Raw genomic sequence first — 25,767 nt, 5'->3', positions numbered from 1 at the left:
AACTGATATGGCGACCGCTGCTTCTCTCAGGGGGACAAGCCATGTGCACATCTGGGGGAGGGTAATGCGTTCCAGGCAGAGAAAATGGCAAGTGTAAATGTCACAGGTGAGGGTGCAGCCTAGGAGCAAAGGCAAGAATGGTGTGACAAGTGGTCATAGACGAAGCAGTGGGACATCCGTGGAGGCCCTTGGAGGCCATGTTGAGGCCTTTGGATTTTATTCTGATCTCAGAGGAGTGGCATGATCTGACTTGCTTTTCAGAAGAGTAACGTGAAACATAGACTGTAGCTGGGCAAGGGTGGGCATGTGCTCACAGTTTGGTGAATACATCAAATGTATTTCTATTTCAAAGGGAGATGCATGTCAAAATTTTGAGCTGATCAGGTCTTGCTAGGGGGTAAGAAGTATAGCATAACAGCAAAGTGGTGCCTAGAAAAAGATTGAATGTTTACTTGGGTACATGAGTATCCGCCTTGGACTTTGAGAACATGTTTAAGGCAGGATACAGTTTTTAATTCAAGCTGAGTCAGAGTATGAAGGTGGAGAGCCCAATTACCTGCAGAGAGGTGTGTCATTTTTACAAAGCTCGCCGTTTAAATCTAGAATTTAAATCGAACCTTTTTATCCCTTCCAATATGTCAGCAAAAATTCTAGTATTAGGAAGTATGCCTTGATCACTTGAAAAAGGCTGTAGAGGGCAGAAGTAATTGTAAAATATCAGGTATTTAAGAACATGGTTCAAACTTCCAGTCTGCAGGAAGTTTGCAGACCTCAGTGTATTCACAGCTTTCCTAGGCATTCTTCAGGGGTCTCTAATTCACCTATGGCTGGCTTTTAATTTCTTTTCTAGAAGAAAGGACCAGTGACCTTTCTGAATGTCAGTAGTACCCAAAGCAAAAGGGGATTCATTTCTTTCTCTTTAATTTCACCACTTACATGGCCCCCTGGTGTCTAGAAGACTTTTCTCACATACAAAACTAGAGTGTTGAAGAATATATATATATATAAATATACATATATATATATATATATATATATAAAACTGAATCACTTTGCCGTACATCTGAAACTAACACAGCATTTAAGTCAATTATACTTCGATAAAAAAAGAAAAAAACCCCTAGAGTGTTGGACTTCATTTGGAAATGTTCATATTTTATATTTTTTGGGAAAATTTGTGCCTATAATACATTAGCAGTTGAACATAATACAGAGACTATTTAATTCTGTGTTTCTTCCCTTCCTCTTGTGTGCTACACTCACGTGTATTCGATTTCTTGTTACCTTGCTCTGACCTGCCCGACAGGGCCCTTCCCCTGCTGAATCTGCCTTGTCCTTCCCTGTGTGTGAACAAACTTCTCTCTTATCACCTGTGAACAATGCTCCTTCAAGGCTCAGCTGAGATATTACTTCCTCTTGCAGTGCCTCCCACATTCCCAGCCTCAAGTTGAATGTTATTGCTCCCGAATCATGGGCGTCCTCCTTACTTATCAGAGTTCTCATACGGAGCTGGAATGGTTCACATGGCCTAAGTTGTGCAAAGGCAAGAACGGTCTCTATCTTGTTCATCATTCTTGTTCTTGGTGCCTGCTTTCACGTATTGAACGCAGCAATCCATAAATGCCCGTGTGTAATTGAATCAAGATAATTTTTTAAAATTTGGAAGTCAATTGTTTTACTATATACGTCCCTCCCTTACCTGGTCATCAATTTGATGGGATTAGAATTGAAGTCAACTTTGATATCTGCCTCTCCCGTCACCCATTCATTAAATCATTCACCAAGTTTTGACAGTTTTCCTGTGCAGTATGTTTCTGAATGGCCATCCTCTTCTCACTGTCCTAATTAAGGTCCTTGTTTTCTTTGCCCATGGGTAAAATAAGTTGGGCAAATGCTGGTTAAGCAGTTCATGGTTTGATTACCATGGGACTTGACAATACCTTTAATGAAGGAGCATTGTGAATATCTACAGGAGGACTATGGGACAGAGCATTTCCTACATATATTTGATCAGAGAATCGTTTTTAGTCTCAGAGCATCTGATGTGGTAATGATCTGCAGAGCTTACCAGGGGAAATGCTGGCAGAGATTGGGAAGAAGCAAACTACTCATCAAGGGCTCAGGGTCGTTTGGCTTTAACTTAATGACGGTCATCAGCCATCGACAGCTAACACATGGAAAGGAAGCACGCCTGACCTCTGCCACTGATGACCTCTGACCTTACACTCCCTCGGTAGCTCATACCAGTTTACCTTGTTTAGGTGATGAGCTCCAAACAGGGAAGCACGCACCTTATTCACCAGCTAAAGACACTGTTGTTTCTTCTCACAGTGCTGTGGACTGCCTGCTTTCCTTGGTGCTGTCTTGGTAAGATTTTAAAGGGTTGACAGCCTCTGTCTTCAGGCGCCTTTAGAAAAAATACTGTGGTCCTTTTATTCGGTGCCTGCCCGCATCATTGGTTTGAATCAGCAGATGAAAGGGATTTAAAAGCCAGCCTGAAGAAAGTTGGGTGGAAGGCTTATGGACTTTTGTTTCCCAAATTTGTAACTATAGATAGATCTCTCTCTATGTCTGTCTGTCTGTCTGTCTGTCTGTCTATCTCTCCATCCCTCCATCCATCCATCCTTTCACTTAGAGTAAAGATATATAGGGAACAGAAACTGTGGAAAGAGGGAATCATGAATTGTCAGAGTATCTAAGAACTAAGTAAATTAGAAAATTCAACTTTTTTGGTTAAAGGGGCCAGAGAGGAAAGCCTGTAAAATGTTAGATACTTTTTGCTCTTGTTTGGACTTTAAATTGGGATCATATTCAGGAAACGCTGTTGCTGATACATTGATTATCCAGTTGCACTTGTCCAGTTGCTCCGGGTGCCTATTTTGGCATCATCCTTCCCACCTCTGTTACTCTTAACATCCCACATGTGACCTATCTGCAAATCCTATTCCACCCAACTTCAAAGTAGAGCTAGAATCTCACCACTTCTTACCACTTACACAGTTACCGTCCTGGTCTCAATCACTATCATCTGTTACCTGTGTTATTACAATAGCCTTCTAAAAGGTTTCTGCTTCCGCCCTTGCCTCCTTATAGTTTATTCATCACACGGCACCAGAACTAATCCTTTGAAAGGTGAGTCAGATCATGTCATTTCTGTGCAATCTTGTGATTGCCTCACCTCTCATTCAGAATAAAATTCAGTGTTCTTCATGCAGCCAATGAGCTCAGCTGTGACCTGCCTACCTGCTGTGTGCTTGACCTCCTCTCCTAGCACTTTCCTCATTTCTCCTCTCCTCACATCAGCTCTTTGCCCTTGTTGGAACTTGCTGAGCCTGTCCTTGCCTCAGGGTTTTTGCACTTAACCGTTTCTTCCACCGGGACTGTTCTTCCTTTCAGTATTCACATGGTTTATTCTTTTATTTCCTTGAGGTCTCTGCTCCAATTTTCCTCATCAGTGGGGTCTGCCCCAGATTGTCTTATTTAAAGCCATTAATACACACCGACCCTCATTACTCCGTCTTTACCTGACTCTGTTTTCTGAATTGTTCATATTACCACTTGTCGTATGTTATTTTCTATTGTCTGTCCGCTCCAACTCCTCCACCCTCAATAAGAGGAAGACTTGGTTTATCTTATTGGTGCCTAAGAACAGTGCTTAACAGGGTTCCCAGCACATAGTAGGCAAGTGGCAGATGCTTGCCAGATAAATGAAGATGAAAGAATGCATGGGTGAGCCATCCTGCGTGTTCTGGCACTCAACATTTACTAAGAAGTGGTAAGCTGCTTTTAAATAAACCCCTGTCATTGCTGTATGTTTATGCTAAAACTGGTAAGCTTTCTAATTATAAACATAGGTAAACATCTTATGACTTGTTGCTCTCTGTTTCTTCTGTGGCATAAGGGGTGAGCAAGTGTTTTAAAATGCTGAAAATGTTGGAAGAAAGAAATAGAAAGTAGAATAATCCATTCAGATGTTACCTCTTGAATCTGCCCGACCACATTTTAGAAACTCTTACTGTGTGATTTATCTCAAGCTTTCCTCAGTCAAAGCATCATAGATCCCCGTAACATTTCTATCAGTGTAACGTTTTCAATGATAAAGAAATTGGCAGTTGACCACAAGAGATGATTTTTGTTTTCCTGTGATGAAGAACTCTTGGAGGAAAATATGAAAAATTACGGGTTAACTAAAATTTAACTGCCGCTTTAAACAGTATGTTCAGGACACCTTGACAAACTCTTTGTAGGTGATTATCTTCTCCAACAGGCAGAGAGAGAGAGTCTACACTTCTGAAGAGACAGAAGTGGAGACATTTACTAGGTTCCGCCCCATATAAATTTGCTAAGTGACAAGAGTAAGTCATGTAAGTAAAATACAGAAGCAGGTAGAATTTTAAAACACTGAATTTAGTAGTGTTTTTTCTAAATTTGGTAGTCTGTTCTCTGGGAGTTTGCTTATGTAATATATCACATCATCAAAGAAGAGATATTTTGCAAACAAATTTGGGGAGGATTTAATACAATATGCATATTTAACATTTGAACCATGATGTCTATACCTTAAAGTTAATTTCTTAGGAAATTATATTTCCAAATTTTTTTTGAAAACATGCATTTCTCTGCGCTGTAAGGTGAAACAAACCTTACGTAACCTCAGTTGAAAGCTGTAAAGCTAAGCCAATTTATAAGTAACAGGTCAGAGTTGGAGCAATTAAAAACATGACAAGTTTAGGACCATACTGTTGATATATTGGTAATAAAGAATCCTTACCAAAAATTTAACTGGAAATTCAATTAGCCATATGTGTGTCCATGGGTAGAGTTGGTAAGCATTGCATGGTAGTTGAGCAACTAGTGTATTGGTTATTTCAGTTTATTAATATAAAATTTTAATGGTCCTTTATAATTCCCTTCTTTACAGAATCACACTTAGTTACAGGTATGGATTTGCCAGCTAGAATCAAACAAAGGATTTATACTTTTGGATGAGATTTCCAGCTAAAGACCATTCTGGAAATGTTCTCCCTCCCTGACTGGGCATGGAGATGCTTTTGTCAATTAAACTTAGTTTTTGCTTTGTCCTCCCTTGGCCTGAGTTATGGATGCCATAGTCTGCTTCCCAGGACATCCTTTTAATCCCTTTTATAAAAGCTACTCAGTCACTTCATTCCTAGAGAGGCATCTACTTTCAACAAAAAAACAAACAACAAAAGAAAAGCAAAAAACAAACCAGAAATTCACATAGGGGTAAAATCTCAAGTAAATTCTGATAAAGGACTTGAGTGAAGAAGTAATCCTCCTCCTAATATGGAGAGCACTACGAGGAAAGGATTCTGTTTTCTAATTCTGAGGAGGGAATGTTTTTATATCTTTTCTTTTGTTTTTAATAATAATAATTCTATATTTAGACCTTAGATTTATATTGGCAGCCTAGATTTCTTTAGGACTCCCAATAGTATTATACTTACAGTATTTCACTTATGAATTGAAATAAAGTGTACATGAACTAAGGGAATGTATGTATATATGTATGAGTTTGTGTGTGTATGTATATGCATACATGTAACACACATGTTACATATATATATACACACCTTAATTCATATATGTTTTGTTTTATGCATTTAGGAGATACTATAATTTTCTATACATATGCTTTATATATAAATTATTATATAATTATACATAAGTTATAATATTGTCCTCTATAATACCTAAGTGCTAGGTCCAGAATGGAATACTGGTTTCATAAACTCTCAACACACCTGGAAGAAAAGGGTGTAATGTCTCTATTCCAAGGTATTCTAAGGGTTAATCTACTTTTGGCAGGTTAAAGGTTAGGACATTTTATTATCTGAGTTCTTATATCTGTTAAAAAATAACTTACAATGTCATTAAATTTGTCATAGTTGGTTTATGGCAATGCTGTAAAATTTTTAAAAAAAGAACTTCTAAACTATGCCCTGACTAAATGAGTAAACATGTCAGATAAATTACCATTCAGAAGAGCTATTCTCATTTCCCTAAAATTGCTGCCTCCTGACCCCATCTTCTCCACAAGTTTTCACAGTGTTCTTCATCTATACAGTTGGGTATTATGATTATTCTGGTGATTCCGTTGGAGATTAACTTTACTAACTCACAGATGTGATCTTTGACATCTTTTTCTTCAAAAATATTTCCAGATATTTTTTTCCTTCTGGATTTCAGGAACTTGGATATTTTAATCTGTTAGTGAATTTTCGTCTTCCTGTATGTGCTCATCTTCACATGGGTGGATTTATGATTTATAAACCAGTTAGCTGTGCTGTTGCAGAATTCCGAAGGGCAATGCCTGCTGATTTTGTAGCTTTGTTTGAAGGTTGTTAATATTTCCTGAAGCCCTTCTATGGGTGGCCTTTTATATAGAGATCCCACCTGGTATTTCCATTTCTGTTCAATGTAGTACTGAATTTGTTGCCGCTGTTTTAATTTTTTTCAAAAATAGTCCTTTGATTTATCTGGAATTTCATCAATTGTTATAAACATTAACTTCAAAGCATATTTGGGGATGAATATGTGATGTTGGGAAAATCTGTTTATATAGACATGAGTGAACTGAGTTATAGTTTAGAAATGGCATCTGGCCCGTATCTTTCTCCCACTTTCCTACTAATGCCCCCTGAGAAACAAAGGAAAATATATACGCAGAAAACTGTGATTGACATTCAACCTATTGCCTGAATCTGGGAGGATTTTTCACTAGCTATAAGGAAGACAGAACTGGAGTGAAACTCATAGTACTTCCCCCAATTTTGCTATACTTGTCTGAAAGTAAATAAGGAAACAATCTGTCTTACTAAGATTCAGAAACATACAGCTCTTTTTTTTCCTTTAAATTTTTTTTGTATTATTTATTTTTAATTTAATTTTTATTTTATATTGGAGTATAGTTGATTTACAGTGAAGTTTTAGTTTCAGGTGTACAACAAAGTGATTCAATTATACATATACCTATTATATTTCAGATTCTTTTCCCATGTAGGTTATTACAGAGTATTGCATAGTTCCCTGTGCTCTACAGTAGGTCCTTGTTGATTATCTATTTTATATATAGTGGTGTGTATTTGTTAATCCCAAGCTCCCAATCAATCCCTCCCCCACCACCTTTCCCCTTTAGTAGCCATTAGTTTGTCTTCTGAGTCTATTTCTGTTTTGTAAATAAGTTCATTTGTATCATTTTTTTAGATTCCACGTTTAAGTGAGATCATATGATACTTGTCTTTCTCTGACTTCACTTAGTGTGATAATCTCTAGGTCCATCCATGTTGCTGCAAATGGCATTATTTCATTCTTTTTTATGGCTGAGTAGTACTCTGTTGTGTATCTGTACCACATCTTCTTTATCCATTCCTCTGTGGATGGACACTTAGGTTGTTTCTATGTCCTGGCTATTGTAAATACTGCTGCTATGAACATTGGGGTGCATGTATCTTTTCAAATTATAGTTTTGTCTGGATGTATGCCCAGGAGTGGGATTGCTGGATCATATAGCAATTCTCCCTTTAATGTTTTCTTATTAGTGAAATAATATATAAAGAAAAGATCATGTATCAATATAATTTGACCATAAATAGATTGTTTTACATTTTAGAGTTTGTTCTTCATATTTGTGTTAAATGTGGTTTGTGTGTATATTCATATATAAATATATACTGTTTCCAAGATTTGGTAGCATTAACCAAAATATATACATCACAACTTTCCAATTTAATGCCAGTCATGATAGGAAGAGAATATCTCTTTGAATTACATTGGTTTGATTGTGTATTAGTAGTGCCCATTCAGAAAGTCAGAACCCACTTTAATATAAGTAGCAAGAGACTGAATGAAAGGAATCACTTACCTTGATGCCAAAGGGAGAAAAGGGTTGCTGCCCCCAAATCAGAAAGCTGTTACCACTCAGGGCTATAGGCCAGGAAAGTGCATTTGATACTGAGTTGCTGGAGGGAGGGGCTGCTGCTTTTGCTGCCACTGTTGGAACAGTACTGATGCCACCTAGTAGACTCTAAGGAGCCAAAACTCTGCTAAAATTTCTGCCACAAGGAGGTTGGATGCCAATCACTTGCAGTGGTTCTCAGGAGCGCTCTGCCGCTGTTTCCTCACTTAGAAATAGAAAAAAAAAAAATAACTTTTCCTTCCTTCCACCTTCAAATTCCTAACCAGTGCCTCGTTTGGCAGAATCATTTATTAAAGCAGAATATTGCGAGGAAATGAATGGTTGGAGAAATAGCATGCTAGCAAGAAAGAGAAATGTACTTCTCTGAAGCACCTCATGCATAGTTTATAGGAAGAATGCGATACAGAAAAATTTAAATCCTGGTAATGAGAGAGCTCTTCAAGCTTTTGGAGGAACACGAACATTTTTACTGTTAGGGTAGAAGTCACGTAACAATGCTATTTTCATATTTCGATATGGAAAATAATTTTAGTAGTTTTCTCAGGATTATTACCACCACCCCTTTAAAACATCTGCTACTTGAAAAGATGACTTCGGCCGAATTAACTTCGAGACTGTATCATTCATCAGTTTAAGTAGGGTCGTGGGAATTGACCTCAGAGGTGTTCTCTAGTTTCCATACCTGTTTTTGACTCACTGCTCCCATTCACATCTAGCACTGTCCTTTCTCAGACACTCAGATCGCAGATGAATGCCAGTGTGTTACTAGTTTAACCATCATCATTCTTGATAAACTATAACTTTAACTTTTATCTCAGTAATTCGTGTCTCGTGTAATATACTATGGTATTTCTTGAAATGTAGAGTCCTTATCAGCGGTCGTATATAAAAGATTGTTTTAGATGCAACTAGAAATCCTTATAGATACTATGTGTTTAATAAGTTATTTGCTTTTCAATCTGTTCAAATATTTCTGATTAAAGAAAGGGAGCAGATCTCAATTTGGTGCTAGTATGCCTTCAGAACCCCTCCAACACTTAACTGATCTCCCTTTGTAAACAGGTCTTGAGAGTGTTTTTCAGGGAATAGCATCTTGCTGGAATGTAATGGCCTGGCATTGTTTCTCATTGAATTTAGTTTTATGGCACCTTTCTACTTATATAAAATGTTACTGAGTCTCCATCTAAGTAGTGATATAAAGTTTTAAAAAATAAATTCAATTGAAGAAAATTCCAACTTAAGTGTACTATATTATGGGTGGTTGGTCCATAATATGGTAGAATCAGGAAGGTGATTACTATGTGAATAACTTAAATTTTGCAAACAGTGATACATAGTACATTTACTTCCATCTTTTCCTTCTTTCTAGTTACTTTTACGTAAAGATACAAAGCATAAGAGGGTAGACTTATCTTGAAAAGTAAGATTACTACAGCACACTAAAACCTTATAACTGGTAGGCTTCTCTTTTAGACATCCACGTACTTTTTCAGTTCCCACTAGTTGAATTGTATATTTACCAAGCATTAAATGTATTTGTTCCCAAACTTGCTTTAAAAAAAAAGATTGCAGCTTTGAAGGTTAAACCATCATTTTTACCTAATTTCTTCCATAAGTAATCTATTTAAAGGGTTTAACCCAGTAATTAAAAGGGATGACGATGATTATTGACTAATGATTTTTTAAAACCACAATTCCTATTCAGATAACCTTGTAGCAAATTTAAACTAACTTTGACCAGTTGGTCTACCAAATGAACAAAAGGCAGGTATGTGTCAAAATGTCAGTTTACAAGTTTTTAATACTCTATCTTATTCCAAAAATGATTTATTATTATTTATCTACAGTATAATATATCAATAATATATCAAAATATAGATAGTATCAGAAGATTTTTAAAATAGCAATTAGAGTAGGAATAAAAGGAATGTTAAAGGCAGGAAAAGAGATGAAGTACTTTTGCCTTCTCATTGCTGCATTTCTCTGCTTTGGGTGCTATGTATATAATATAAGATATAGCCTAAACAAGAGTTATCACCACTAAACAAGAGTTATCACCAGTCCTGGATCTCACCTATGACTTGTAATTTTGGGTAGAAAATATATTAAAAGTATTACTTGACAAGTACTTAACTCCAGAATTTCCAAATCAATTTTGAACATCGGAAAGATTGAAAACTAAACTACTCTTTGGTTGTTTGTGAAGATTAGAGTTAGGATCAGTTCTCTTATCAGAAGTGTATCCTTCCCCTCAAGGTTGCCCTACACAACATTCTGATTTCTTTGGTTTATTATTAATTTTAGTTTGGGTTAAAATTTTTTTAGTTTTCAAAAATTATTTGAAAACTTTTCAATATTCAACATTTCCTCTTATTCTCAATTTACATTAGTTAAACATTTATGTCAGGCTTTCTTACAATTCGGTATTCATTTAGTTAAAAAGCTCTGGTAAAATATCAACACATTGTAGGAGAGTAAAATTTGTATTCTTATTATACTCAAGATAAATTTTCTCGGCTATAGTACATTATCTATGTCCATCTGAAAATAAGAATGAGAAGAGCTGCTGTTGCCTCCAATCAGACCTTTCGAGAAGAAATATGTAAGAAGTTTACAGGTAGTGCAAGTTCCAGGCATCAAAATTGTTATAGTATACAGAGCAATAGAATAGGAGTCAGAAGACTTTTAGCTTATTGATGGCAGAGCTGGAGAGGAATAATGTCATCTTTCTCAATCTCCATTCCTGCATCTGTGAAATGAAAAAAATTATCTTTTCCTTTTCTACCTCAGTGTGCTATTTGCAGTATTAAGTATGTTGGTAAGTAATTTATATATGTTTTTAAAACTCCACATAAATATTTTAAATTTTTATCTGTTGCTCAAATTTTGGCTCAAAGCTCTATGCCTTATATCTAAGCCTATTGTAATTTATTCCCAGATGAAGAATCAGCTACGCCTATGATAAATAAATCAAGAGGTAGCAGTTCATGTATATCAGTGAACAATCTCTAGAGCTACAAATATGTAGAATTAGGAAATGGGAAACATCAAATATTCTCAAAGATTAATGGCTTTACTCTTGTTTTTAATTTTTACATTTGTTTCAGTACTTGCCCAGAGTATTTTGAAATATTATATTTTCTAATTATAAAAGTAGTGTTTATTCACTGAGGAAAATGCAGAAAGGCATCAGGAAGGGGACAAAACATCACACTTATTCCCACTACCCCGGGCCTAGACACTGTTAATATCCTACCTTAATTCCTTCCATTGTGTGTGTGTCTGTGTGTATTGTTTGTGTGTGAACATGTGTATGTAGTTCTTGTTTTAGTCTCTTTAATTTTACAAATAAGGACCTTACTAAATAAAGAGTATATACATTTTTGTAGCTGGGTTTTTCACTTAATTTTCTTTTCTGAAAAGCAGAACGATTTTATTTTTATTTCTGCCTAGTTTAGGTTGTTAATGATAATATTTACTCATGCTTTTATGTTCATTGGTAATTTGATGGAATCATGGTTCTGCACTTGCCACTAGATGGCTCTGTTCTTGGAGTGACTGTTTCTAAAAGTGTGCCCTGTATTAATTACTTTGAAATGATGAGAACTTTCATTGGTCTTAGCATTATATTAGACATACACAAATTTAATTGCATTGATGTAGGCCTGTGTTATTTTAAATGGTATTTCAGTAGACCCACAAATTTAATATACCCCCTTCAAAATAGGAATTTATGTACTTAGAAAACAATGTATTCACCTAACAAATTCCCCTGCCAGTTAGTAAACCGATACCTGAAATATTTTTTCAGGGCTCGCTTTTTAAATCTATAAGTGTAGTATTGAGTTTATTGAGTATAATGAAATATTTGTCCATTAATCAGCTAATTTTCATCATAATTTTCCCTTCTGTACTTCATTATAGTGACAGTGTAATTTGGTAGGCCCATGAGATACATATATGTAAGATTTTATTCTGGATGTTTATAATTGTAAGATGTTTACTATGGGTTAAATCATAATTACTTGCAAAACCTATTTGTTTTTGTATAGGCCCTAAGCTCATACCAGAATAGTGTGCAATGCAGAGTTTCTTTGTTCTTCAAGACTGGACTGTAGGACTGTAAATGGCTGATCTGCCATTGAATGAAATGAAACATAAGGGCACAGACCTTAATATCTCATGTGTGAATAAGTTCTGGTCTTTAAAATGGGTTATTCAAAAGTCTCCAGACATGCTTGACTAATTACCATCAAACCTTGTCTCATAGGGAGTAAATCAAATATTTTCAGACAAGTCCTCTCACCACATTATGAACCTATTAAGTATCATACTCCAATTTATACCATTAAGCAAATATCAGTATTATTAAGAAGCGGTTAATAACATATGATAATATAAAAGAACCTTAAAAGAAATTAAAAGCTTGGCCATGACATATAGGTTCTTTGTGTGTTACTGTTTACTTCTGTGTTTTTAGGTTCATGATGCCCTCTTTAATTTTTTTTAGAAATTTGAAACAACATATAGCTTATAAAAATTCTGGGTGTTTTTCTTAGTTCATCAAACCTTCCTTTATGGACATAGAAGTGAATAAAATTGGAGGCTGCTCTCCAGTTTCTTCTCTTCATTAATATTTCATTTTCCATTTCTACAGTGTACATGTTGATATTTCAAGCATAGAGTAGCCTTTACACTAGTTCATATTAAGTTGTAACATTACACATGCCTACAACTCTGATATGATTCCCTTTCTACTAACCCCCCAAGCTAAGTCCTTACATGTTCTAGAATGTTAAATATCTTTACTACTTTTATTTATTAAAAAATGGCCGCATGTCCTGAATAAAATAGTCAATAAAGTTGAAAGTCCTGGAGATGGATAAAATGAGAAAGCAGATAGGACAAGTGGTTCCTACTTCTTAGAACTTGAGAGACTATATTGAAAGGAATGTTCCAGAAGAAGAAAGCATGATAAATAATACAGATATAAGCCAAAAATATTACTCATCTGAGATCTCCCTTTTTGAGATTTTAAATCATTAAGAAACCATGATTAAATGGAAGTTGTATAGAGGCCATTGCTGTGTGTAAAGAGCCAATGAACTAAGTCAGCAGGTTAAAACCTGACCTTCTGGCCCATTTATTTTTCTCTCTTCTGCCTCTTGAAAAGCATGTTCCCTAGAGATCCATCCAAATAGTCACTAGGAGTCCTGAGGCCCCACCCTCTGTCCAGGACACTGAACTGTGTTACGCAATAGGGAAATTGCTCCCAGTTCAATCTTTGACAGCCAAACTCTTGGAAGTCAAGCAAAGCAACAGGATGTTTCTGTGAAGCCCAAACACTTTACCCTGACAGTTATGATCTGTGAATGAAACTCTTTTTGTAAATGAACAAATAAGCGAGGTTTTAAATTTTTTTTATTTTATAAAGCGTACCAGCCAAAATAAAAAGCTCTGTAATTAAGAATTCTTGTTTAGTAGGAAGTAATAATTCTCACATGATCCAATAAGAGGAAGAGGTACTGTTTGGTGAACCATCTAATAAGGGGTGCTGAGTTGTGTTTAGGTGACTATAATGTGATATAATGATTGGCCATAATTAATGCTTTGAATCTGAATGCTTTTTTTTTTTTTTTTTACTTTAAGTGTCACTTTAAAGAAATTATTATAAGACTAAATTATGACTAGTACATTATTTTAAAATGTCTCATAGTAAGAGGCCGTTTTGTTTATTTTTGTATTTCTGGCTCCATTTTTGTGTAATAGATGCTCTAGACAAATCCAATCTGAATATAGAAATCAGTCTATTAATGATTACCTGATTGTGGCTTTGTGTGTGAGAGATAAAGTTTGAATTTTAGGATAAAATGTTTCTTCCTCTTTCTCCTCCTTAATGGTCACCACCTGCTCTAGTTACTAACGGGATCTGTCTTTCTCCATCAGTCATTTTAGTTTGAATGGTGGAATGAGAACTTCGGTGTGTGCTTCTCATCCTGTGGTTATGAGGGTAAAAAAATAACTGGTCATTTGAACTCCAGAGTTGAGTTCAAAATTTGCTGAAATAGGCACACATTTCATTCGCTTTTTGGAGGCTTCTTTGTTTTTCTCGTTATTGAGTGGACAGCTTTTGTTAAATGTGCCTTCCAAAGTTTTTTCTTCATTGTTGAACTACTTGACCTGTGTGTTATTTTAATAAGTATACTCAATTTTTATCTAATTGGGAGTAAAAGAAGACAGCTGGTAAACATAAATTCTAAGTTGTTGGTTGTGTTCATCTTCCAGAAAATTCTGATTGGAGAAATAGCAGATAGACTTGGCTAAAATGATTATGTGAGATCTCTGGAAGAGATTCTTTAAGGAAGCAGATAAAAGAGATCGGTGGTCCTTTCACTCTTGTTTGTGTATCTAGGAATCTTTAATTCTGAAATGAATTATAAAGATAGTTTAGCCCAACCCCTTTTTATTTTATTTTTTTAAGTATAGTTGATGTACAATATTATATAGCCCACCCACTCATTACCACAAAGCTTTGTATAATGATTTCCTATGCCTGGCACTTTTCCCGGTACCCTATAGTCCTAGGTATTTCCACAGATATTTCCTAGATATTTTTTTTCTAAAAATGGATTACTACTCTTGATTATATAAAAGAGAATTTTTGAAAATCTCTTTTTCAATTTACTTTTTCTAAGTGTGTGATTGTCTCTTAAGAGCATTGAAAATATATCTTCTGACATCTTTTACTAGGTTTTAAACTTTTCTTATGCATTGTTGGGACATCCACTTTAATCTGAATATTTGAGCTAATTAAACAGTGGAATGTTGGTCAACAGATAAGAACATTTCTTGAAACACTCATTTAACTTAATAGCAAGTCTGCCTTTTGTAGCCAGCTTTGTGATTTTGTCCTTTAAGCTCAAGCAAAGTAATCTGTGTTATTTAGGTTTTAAAATAGCAACATTGTTCTACTAGGATCTACTCATAAATTCATTATGGTACTTATTTTTCATTTGCAACTGATTTCTGAGTATTCCCTTTTATACTCAGAGCTGTCTCAGAATCTTGTCTTCTTGAATTTTAATTACATTTTGATTTACATATATATTTTGCATTTGTATCTGTTGCTTATTCTCATTAGCCTTTTGTCTGGAAATTAAAAAGGCAGCTGATCAAGTTCAGTACTAGCATGTGGTCTGGGGCAAGTTATTTAATTTCTCTGGATCGTATTTTGTCATCTGTAAAATTGCCTCGATCATATGGATCTATAAGATTGATTGTAAAGATTAAATGAAGTGATAAAGATAAATTACCTGGCGTGGAATCAGAAACCTAGTAAGTTCCGGCTAATTGTTGTTACGTAAAGATGTGAGAGGTAAGTCACCTGACACTGACATGAGGCAAAGGTCTGCCTAACATCTCAGGTTGCACTGATAGTCTTGCCCTGTACTTCCCGTTTCACTATTAGACAGCTTCCAGCATGCCAGATTTATGAGAATTATTTCACTGTTGTTGTTTTTATGACTTTTAACCTAGCTACTGTTGAGAGGAGTTAGAAACCAGTACTTAAGAAGTGTTTGTTCGCTGCATGTTAGTGGTGGATTGACAAGCACTGTAATTGGATTTTGTAGGATTTCTCTACACAAAGGATGGAAGGACCACTAAATACCCTTTCAAAGTTTCAAACATCTTTTCTGGCAGGAGTTATTTTGTTAAATGACCCTAGAGGAGAGGTTACTAAATAGCTTATTTTGCACACCTTGAGGCTGCCGCTTTGTCACTAAGTGTGTCATTAATGTGGTCTAAGGATCTGAGCCCTCACTTCCACACTGAACTGGGAAGTCAGTCCAAACCCTTGGTGCTCAGGGGCTGTAAACCTCAGAACCCAGTGACGGTGTGCTTAAAAGCTGTTAATCATAAAGTATGAGAAAGCAGCGATCACTCCACACCATTCTCATGGTTATTGTTCATTTTTATCTGTTGCGCAGATTTTGAGACATATGTCCGTGTTTAACCCTAAACGACTTCTAAGTCGTTCTTTAAGCCTGGGAGGGACTGAAGTGTTCAGATTTTCCTAGTAGCCAGGAGGTCAGCAATCTAACAGTTAGTGTCCTGCTACTTACCTGGGTGTGACGTCCAAGATCCATTTTTGCCTGTCCTGTGAACTACACTCCTCACTTTTCGTATGTTGTAACATCTTGTCCGTTTTATATCTGTCATCTCCTCTCTATTCCCTCAGCCTTAGCCCATCTTAGTCACCTCCCACCTAGCTGGTGGTCATGGGCTTCTGTTTGTAGCTTCTGACTCCCCCCGCCCCCCACCCCATTCAGCCTTTGACATTGCCTCCATGGTCACCTGCCTAAAATACAAATCTTCAGGGTACTTATTCAGCATAGACACTGACTGACTCTTTCTGAACTTGATAAACTAATTCAAACACTGTGTTGTTGCTAATAATGATTTAGGAACTGTTAGAGTTTACAAACAACTAAAATTCCTTTCCAATAAAAACAGGTGCTTTTATATATTTTTAAAAGACATTACATACTGGATAATGTCTAGAGAAGCATAATATTTTTCGGCACAGTATATATTTTTGATGACATCTGAAAGGAAATATTTTGTGGGAGAAGTAGGGAAATAGTAAGTTATTTAGGAAGTCAAAACAGAGGAAATTATTTAAAACCACTTAGCAGTGCTGTGATTGTAAATATTGCCCCAAATTTGAAGTTGAAGCTCAGTTTGAAGAATGAAGGCAGACAAAATAGATATTCCCATGGCAGAACTGTTCTTTTATGGGCTTTCAGGGAGCTCTAAATGACATTTCCTGCCAGAAATGACTCTGGAAAGTTGTGTCTTCTTCTTTTCTAAATATGCTTCCATCTCCACCTCTTCTTGGAAATCATATCTTAAATTTAATCTCTTGTCTTGGCAACGCTTTTTTTTGGATATGGTCCTAAAAGCACAAGCAACAAAAGCAAAAATAAAAAAGTGGGACTGCATTAAATTAAAAAGCTTCTGCACAGCAAAATAAACCATCAACAAAATGAAAAGGCATCCTATGAAATGGGAGAAAATATTTACAAGTCATATATCTGATAAAGGGTTATATCCAAAATACATGAACTCATACAGCTCAATAGCAAAGCAAACAAACAATACAATTAAAAAATGAACAGAGGGACTGAACAAACATTTTTTCCAAAGAAGACATGCAAATGGTGGACAGATAGATGAAAAGATGCTCCGCATCACTAATCGTGAGGGAAATGCAAATTAAAACCACAATGAGCTATCAACTCACACCTGTCAGAATGGCTGTCATGAAAAAGGAAAAGAGATAACAAATGTTAGCAAGGATGTGGAGAAAGGGGAATTCCCAGGCACTGTTGGTGGGAATGTAAATTGGTGTAGCCACTATGGAAAACAGTATTGGCGGTTCCTCAAGAAATTAAACATAGAACTACCATATGATCTAGCAATCTCATTTCTGGGTATATATCCAAAGGAGATAAAGTCAGGATCTTGAAGAGATATCTGCACTCTCATGTTTATTGCAGCATTACTCACAATATTCCAGATATGGAAACAACCTAAATGTCTGTGAATGAATGTATAAAGAAGACGTGGTGTATATACAATGGAATATTATTCAGCCATGAGAAAGAAGGAAATTCTACCATTACCAACAACATGGATGGACCTTGAGGGCATTATGCGAAGTGAAATAAGTCAGGCCGAGAAAGACAAATACTGTATGATCTTACTTACATGTGGGATCTAAAAAAGTCAAACTCAGAGAGAGTAAAATGAATGACGGTTGCCAAGTAGTAGTGGGGGAAGTAGGAGATGTTGGTCAAAGGGTACAAAGTTACAAGATGAATAGGTTCTGGAGATCTAATGTACAGCCTGATGATTCTAATTAATTATACTGTGTCATATACTTGAAAATTGCCAAGAGAGTAAATCTTAAATGTTCTCACTACAAAAAAGAATGGTAATTTTCTGAGGTGATGGAGGTGTTAACCAATGCTACTATGGTAGACAGTTCACAATATATAAATGTATCAAATCAACGTGTTGTACACCTTACACTTACACAATGTTATGTGTCAATTGTATCTCAATAAAGCTAGAAAAAATTAATCTCTTTCCTGGTTTATTCTATCCCCGCTGCATGTGTTAACAAAACTCAGGTTGTTTTTTCCGACTTGCATAACAGCAATCATTCAGTATCATCCATTATTTTTCTTAACTTTTAGGTAGTATTTAAAAAAAAAAAAAAAAAAAAAAAATATATATATATATATATATATATATATATATATATATATATATATATATACACATATACACCAAAGGATTATCTAATGAATGAAATAGATTTCTTGATGGACTTCATGGCATAAAACAGGAGTTTTTAGAGTAGGCATGGAAAATAGGTTTCATCTTGAGTGTTGTTTCTACTTGAGTTGGAATGCTGTGTTAAGAAGGGCTCTGAGGCTCAGTGGGAAAGAGGGAGGTAAGAATCAAAATGATGTCTGAGCTGGCAGACATTAAGGAAGAGGATGGTGTCCCAGGGGCCTTCCTGCTTTCAAGTATGATCACTGTTATTAGGAGATGAACCTGGAACCATCTGATTACAAAGCTCAAATTATTAAATAGCTAATCTGTATTGTCTCATAACAATATATAAATGGGCAGGGAACATGTCATAGTTTACAATATTTTTTTTCACTTAAAAGCATTTTAGACAGTAGTGGGGGACAATTTAGGGATGTGAGTGTGGAAGTAGTAGAAAGGTTCTTCTTCTTTCTCCTTAAATCAAATGATAATCTCTGATTTCTGAATCTGCAAATTCAACCTAGGCTAGATATCACAGTAATTCTGAAAACTAAGAATGCAGTGCTATAGACTGAATTGCATCCCCCCTCCTCAGTTAGTATGTTGAAGCCATAACCCCCAATGTGATGGTATTTGGAGATAGGGACTTCAGGAGGTAATTAGAGTTAGATGAGGGTAGAGTCCTTATGATGGGATTAGTACCCTTATAAGAAGAGACACCAGAGAGCTCTCTCCCGACCAGCCATGTGAGGTCACAGCCATGTGGCCGTCTGCAGCCCAAGGAAAGAGCTCTCACCAGAAACTGACCATGCTAACACCTTGATCTTGGATTTCTAGTCTCCAGAACTGTGAAGCAATGAATATCTGTTGTTTTGGCCACCAGTGTATGGTATTTTGTTATGGCAGCCTGAGCAGACTAATATGTGCAGATTCCCAGGCTTTATCCTGGAGATTGAGTCAACAGGTCTGGAGAGCAGTGTAGCATTTGAACTCTTTAAAATCTCCGTAGAATTTTGTAGTGTGCATTTCGGGTAGAGAACAATCTATTTTTTAATTTGCCTACAAGTGGTTTTCAACCATTCAGCCTAAAGATTAAAATCTCCTTTGGAGCTTTTAAAATATGACTGATGCAAGCTTCCCTTCCAGATCAGTTAGCGCCAAGGTAGGGCCAGGGGTTGGTGCTTCTAAAGAGCTTCCCAGATGGGTCTACCATGCAGCCAGACAGAACCACTGGGTTAAATTAACCCCCTTTCCTCTGTGCTTCTGCTCTACAAATCCCAGTTTCTGGAGGTCATGTCCGATCATACCCCGTCTTCTCTCCGAGTACCCCTTTCTACATCTCAGAGCCAACATTGCTGTTATTTTCTGAGCGGCAAATCCACAGTTTCAGAAACCATCATTTTTTTTATTGCCTCAAGTTCTTCGGTACTTAAAATCCCAGAGTCAGGACTAAAAGTAAAAACATGTGCATTTTCTACATTTTTGGATTCTATGTAAATTGGTATTATTTACTTAAAGCTGCACAGTTCAAAGAAGTAATGCACTTTAGATTTTATATTGAAATAATATTTAACATGTGATATGTGTCCTCTTAAGACTATTTTTCTTCTCATTCAAAAAATATTTATTGAATATCTTTTATATGTCTCCTAGCTACTATGTTTGGCACTCAGTAAGTGAGAAGGTAACATTTAGAATGTATATATTTTTTACCAGTATGACACTGACATGGTTAGTCAGAAAGCACACAGACCATAAACAGCCCTTATGTTCCTCCTGGTGAATATTGGCCCCAAATTTAACACCAAAAGAGACAGAAACGTCTAACTCCCCCTTTTTTTTCCCAGAAAGATGTTAAAGTTTATTAATATCTTAAAAAAAAGAACAGTAAACAGTTACTGGATGTAGTATGGTTCCATATTTACCAGTTTTACTGCAGGAGGCATGTTTTAGTCAGCATTTCAAATAATCAAAGGAGTATAATTTTTTTTTAAGAAAGATCGGTATCTCACTCTCTAGGTAGATTATTGAAAACATTAAGTGACTGCCTCAATTAGAAACAGATAAAGGAATACCTTGGAAACATACCAAAAAAGGGTAACTGCTGCTTAAACATGAATTTTCACAAAATTATTCTTGTGCCTAATTGACACAAATGTGCTTAAAAGAGCTGGCATAAATAAATAAATAAGTAAGTAAATAGAAAAGCAACACATGAATACGTCTTCATTTAAATACATATTCTCAAACTACTTTAAAAAGAAAAGACCCTTGCAGAGTCTTACCTTTTAATATGTGTCAGCATAATTTAGGCAATTCTTGGGGAAAACTTCAAAGATTCTGATTCAGGAGATCAGAATTGGGGTTTAGGAATCTGATTTTTTTAAAACATATTTCCTGGAAGAGTGGATGACAACTAGAAAGGAATTCCTTCCTAGTTGCATAAGGCAATTCAAAGTGTCTTTACCAAACTCTAGTCAATGTCATGTATTTTTCATCTATTTCAGGGTCTTTAGTGTAAAATCTTTGCTGCCTGATCGTTGGCATCTTTGATGTCAGTTTTATGGAGGGTTAGCTTTTGTACATTCCAGCAACTTCAGCTCGTCCCTTCACTCCTAATGCAAACCCTGATCAGTAGGAAATCTGGAAACTTGAAGAGAGATATCGCTTTTTTTCTTCTTTCTCCTAAAGGTAAAACTATTCAGTTACATATGAAATCCTCCTCTCTGCAGCTGTTAAATCTCTCTGAATCTAGTCATCCTTCAGGGGTTTTATTAATCTAAATGACCACGTTATCACAGCTGCAACTCATCTTAAGAACTATATCTCAGAAAAACAGTAAGTAGCTAGTGACTCTCTGTACCCTGAACAAAAAATAAACGGTTTAAAGCCTAATTCTTATCAGGGCTTCCTCTGAAATTTTTAAGATGTTGGAATGTTAGCTTTTAATCTTGTTTGGGGGAATTGGCTTGGATTGCGGGGCAAAGTATTTGGGCACATAAGCTGCTTACTATTCAGAGATACTAAAGACTGTATACTTTCGGATTCACAGTTCACATTTTAAATAAATGATTATTTACCAACATGTGTTTGTTAACATAGTTTAAGTGATACTAAGTGCAAGCTTGTTGTATATGAGCTTACATGTAGTTGTAAAACCTATAGCTTTTTCAACAGTCAATAATGTACAATTCAAATAGGGAGGTAGATCTTAGAAATGGTATCTAATTGGCTGTTATAACAGTTCTGGTGAGTTGTATCCTTGACTTCTTGTAGATAAAAACTTTTAATTGTGAATACCACACACCTGAAAGAGTATACGTGTTCAGTTTGAAGACTAGCACTCGTATTCCACTGTTCAACTTAAGAAATTCAACGTTACCAGTGGTTTTATAGCTCCCTGGGGGTTCTACCCTGAGCCCTTCCTCCTCTCCCCCTTGCACAGTTAATCCATATCCTGAGCCTTGTAAAGATAGTTATCTTGCTTTTCTTTATGGTATAAATTCCTTAAAAACGTTTAGTTCTGCTTTTGAATATTATAATATTGAAATACTGTGTGTGTGTTCCTATGACTTTTTTCACCCAGTGTTGTTGCTGAGATTCAGGTACATTGATATCTATCACTATAATTCACTCATTTTCCCACTATATACTAATTCATTGTGTGAAGGTAATTAGCACAGCATATTTATCCATTGTCGTATTGATGGGCTTTTCTTTTTTCTTTTTTCTTTTGGGCTGCACCTTGAGGCATGCGGGATCTTAGTTCCCCGACCAGGGATCGAACCCATACCCCCTACAGTGGAAGCACGGAATCCTAACCACTGGACAGCCAGGGAATTCCCTTGATCGGCTTTTAGATTGTTCCCAATGTGCTTAGAATATTACTCTCTATCAATAAGAGTAAAATGTATGTGGCTTCTGGTGCGTATGTACAAGTATTTCTTCTAGGTGTACACCTTGGAGTGAATTGCCAGTTGTGTTGTATGTGCTTGCTCAGCTTTCCATGATAGAACCAAACCACACTCCGAAGTGGGTGTAACGATGTACATTTTCCCTAGCAGATTGTATGAATTCTAGTTGTTCTGAATACCGACAAACATGATGGGTGTAAAATGAAATTTACTTTGGTTTTAATTATAACGTTATGGTCATGATTTTTAGTGAGTTTGAACCTCTTTTCATATATTTAGAGGTATTCCTGAAATGCCTCTTTTTTTTTTTTTTTGCCTACTTTATTATGTGGTTTGTCTTATTATTTCATAAGATTTAAAAAATATATTTTAGATGCATATCTTGTGTTAATTATACATATCGAGAGCACTTTTTCTTAGTATTTTCTTGAATTTTCATTCTCTTTAAGTTGATTTTGATGACAAATATGATTTTTGTATTTTACTATAGTTGTGTTAGTTTCCTATGGCTTCTAGAACAAATGATCACAATCCCAGTGGCTTAAAACAATACATACATTTATTCTCTTACAATTCTGGAGGTCAGAAGTATGACATTGGTTTCACTGGTGCAAAATCAAGGGTTCAGCAGGCCTTGCTCCCTCCGGAGATTCTAGGGGAAAATTGCTTTCTCTTCCTCTTCCAGCTTCTAGAGTTGCATTTCTTGGCTCCTGGCCTCTTCCTCCATGTGCAAAGCCGGCAGCTTAGCATCTTGTTTCTGCCCTCGCGTTGCCTTCTGCTTCTGTTCTTAGATTTCCCTCTGCCTCCCTCTTATAAGGAAACTTGTGATGACATTTAGGGCCACCCAGATAATCCAGGATAATCTCACCATCTGAAGATCCTTAATTTAATCACATCTGCAAAGTCCCTTTTGCCATATAAGATAACATTCACAGGTTCCAGGGATTAGGATGTAATATCTTTGGGGCCCTTATTCAGCTTACTACAGCAGATAAACTTATGTTTTGCTTTGTGTGTGTGTGTGTGTGTGTGTGTGTAGATGGGAGTGTGCTATGATGGTTGGATCTTCACAGGCCAGATTAGCTGAATGATTTGTTAATTAAGCTCTTTGGATCACTATTGATCAGAAATGAGTGACAAAACAGTTCTGTCCTTTAATGATGAGGGAAGGTTCCCCTTTTCCTATCATCTACTTTTGTGCTAAATGTAGGGAAATATATGTGTATATTATATATCTTTTACAATTTCTGGGCTCCTCTCCTTTCTCCTACATTGAAATCAGTGAAGTGTCCAAATTCTTGGGCTTAGTGTCCTCAGTGAGCTCACACTTAGTTTTCCATGTGAGTTTTGTTCTATGGCAAAATCTAAGTAAAGAGTGAGAAAAGTGATGCAAAGATGTTTTGCAACCCCTTTGCCTAATGATTCATTAATTTTAAACATGCTTGGTATATAGTGGACAAAAGAAATGCTTTTGGTTTTGTGTGTCTGAAGATAAATTAGGATTTAAATGGGCTAAAGCACAGGCTACACAGGCTCTACTGCTAATAAAGGAAGAAACTGAAAAGCAGACGTTCTTTGAACCATTGGTGGGGAATGCAAGAGACCGGTGCTAGATAAGCATGGAAATAGAAACAGGAGTGGAGTGAGTCGGAGACAAGAAACCATAAGCACAAGAATTGTTTAACTGCTTCAGTTTGCATTTTGGTTCACGCTAGGAGTTATAGAGTTTCAAAAAATCAGGTGGTTTTCTTAACTTAAATCTCTTTGCTTTAATCACTTGCATTTTATATAACTTATTCTTTCTTTCGAGATATAAAAGAAAGATTTTGTTCTTCTGGCTTTTATTCTTATTTTGAAGATTGTGAGAATACTTAGAAAAATACCAGCACAGCATTGCTGTGATTGACAAGCAAAATACTAATGTCACAAACTTCTAATTGATCTCTAATGTCCTTAGATAGGGCAAAATCTGTGTCTTGATAATAGCTGTGCAAGGTGGTAAAGGGGACACAAGTACGATACGTACTCTGTGCTATTTAATGTTTGATTTTATGATATTTGAGTTTTGTGGAATGAATTTTATGGGTGTTGTGATCCTAATAAGTGGAGATTGTCAACTCTTCTGTGATTGGAATATAAAAATAATACAAGGGTGGAAGGATGGTTCAACATCCACAAATCAGTCAGTGTGATACACCACATTAACAAAATGAAGGGTAAAAATCATCATCATATCAATAGATATGGAAAGAGCATTTGAAAAAATTCAACATCCATTTATGATAAAAACTCTCAAAGAGGGTATTGAGGGAACATATCTCAATGTAATAAAGGCCAAATATGACAAGCCCATGTCATATTCAGTGGTGGAAAGCTGAAAGTCTTTCCTCTAAGATCAGGAACAAGACAAGAATGCCCACTCTCACAACTTTTATTGAACATGGTATTAAAAGTTCTAGCCAGATAAATTAAGCAAGAAAAATAAAAGGCATCCAGATTGAAAAGGAAGAAGTAAAACTGGCACTATTTGCAGATACCATGATATTTTACATAGAAAATCCTAAAGACCTCATCAAAAAACTGTTAGAACTAATACATGAGTTCAGTAAAGTTGCAGGACAGAAAATCAGTGTGAAGAAATCTGTTACATTTCTATACACTAATAATGAACTATCAGAAAGAGAAATAAAGAAAGCAATCCCATTTATAGGGGCATCAAAAAGAATAAAATACCTAGGAATAAATTTAACCAAGGAGGTAGAATACCTATATACTGAAAATTACAAGATAGTAATAAAAGAAATTGAGGACACAAAGAAATGGAAAGATGTTTTGTGCTCACAGATTGGACAAATCAATATTGTTAAAATGTCTGTACTACCCAGAGTGATATACAGATTCAATGCAATCCCTATCAAAATACCAAAGATATTTTTCAAAGAAATAGGACAAATAATCCTAAAACTTGTATGGAATCACAGAAGACTCCAAATAGCCAATGAAATCTTGAGAAAGAAGAGCAAAGCTTGAGGCATCACCCTCCCTGATTTCAAACTATATGACAAAGCTCTAGTAATCAAAACAGTATGGTATTAGCATACAAAAACAAAACAAAACAAAACCAGACACATAGATCAATAGAACAGAATACAGAGCTCAGAAATAAACCCACATCATATATGATCAATTAATTTATGAAAAAATAGCCAAAAGTATACAATGATGAAAGGGCAGTCTCTTCAACAAATGGTGTTGGGGAAAACTAGGCAGCCAAGAATAAAATATGTAAATGAATGAAACTTGACTACTATCTTACACCATACACAAAAATTAGCTCAAAATGGATTAAAGATGTAAACATAAGACCTGAAATCATTGAACTCCTAAAAGAAAACATAGGTGGTAAGCTCCTTGACATAGGTCTTTGCAATGATTTTTTAAAATCTGACACCAAAAGAAAAAGCAACAAAAGTAAAAATAAACAAGTGGGGCTACATTAAACTATCAATAAAAAACTTCTGCACAGCAAAAAAAAAAAAACCATCAACAATCGAAACACAACCTACTGAA

At 35.8% G+C, this 25,767-nt stretch overlaps 1 protein-coding gene and 1 long non-coding RNA gene across 2 annotated transcripts in view; both read left to right on the top strand.

Moving 5' to 3' along the window:
• Window positions 1-25,767, top strand: part of PDE3A (phosphodiesterase 3A) — a 310,755-nt gene that overhangs the window by 83,661 nt on the left and 201,327 nt on the right. The gene's annotated exons all lie outside the window — the stretch shown is intronic.
• LOC309641250 overlaps window positions 1-25,767 on the top strand; it is a 29,857-nt gene extending 4,090 nt beyond the window's left edge. The window contains exon 2 of the long non-coding RNA XR_014252580.1: window positions 1-25,767. This exon is cut by the window's left edge and continues 2,638 nt beyond it. This is a non-coding gene — a long non-coding RNA (uncharacterized lncRNA).

Source organism: Balaenoptera physalus (assembly GCF_965194825.1).
Source record: "Balaenoptera physalus genome assembly, chromosome: 13".
Lineage (NCBI taxonomy): Eukaryota > Metazoa > Chordata > Mammalia > Artiodactyla > Balaenopteridae > Balaenoptera > Balaenoptera physalus.
This window is presented reverse-complemented; position numbering and strand designations above follow the sequence as displayed.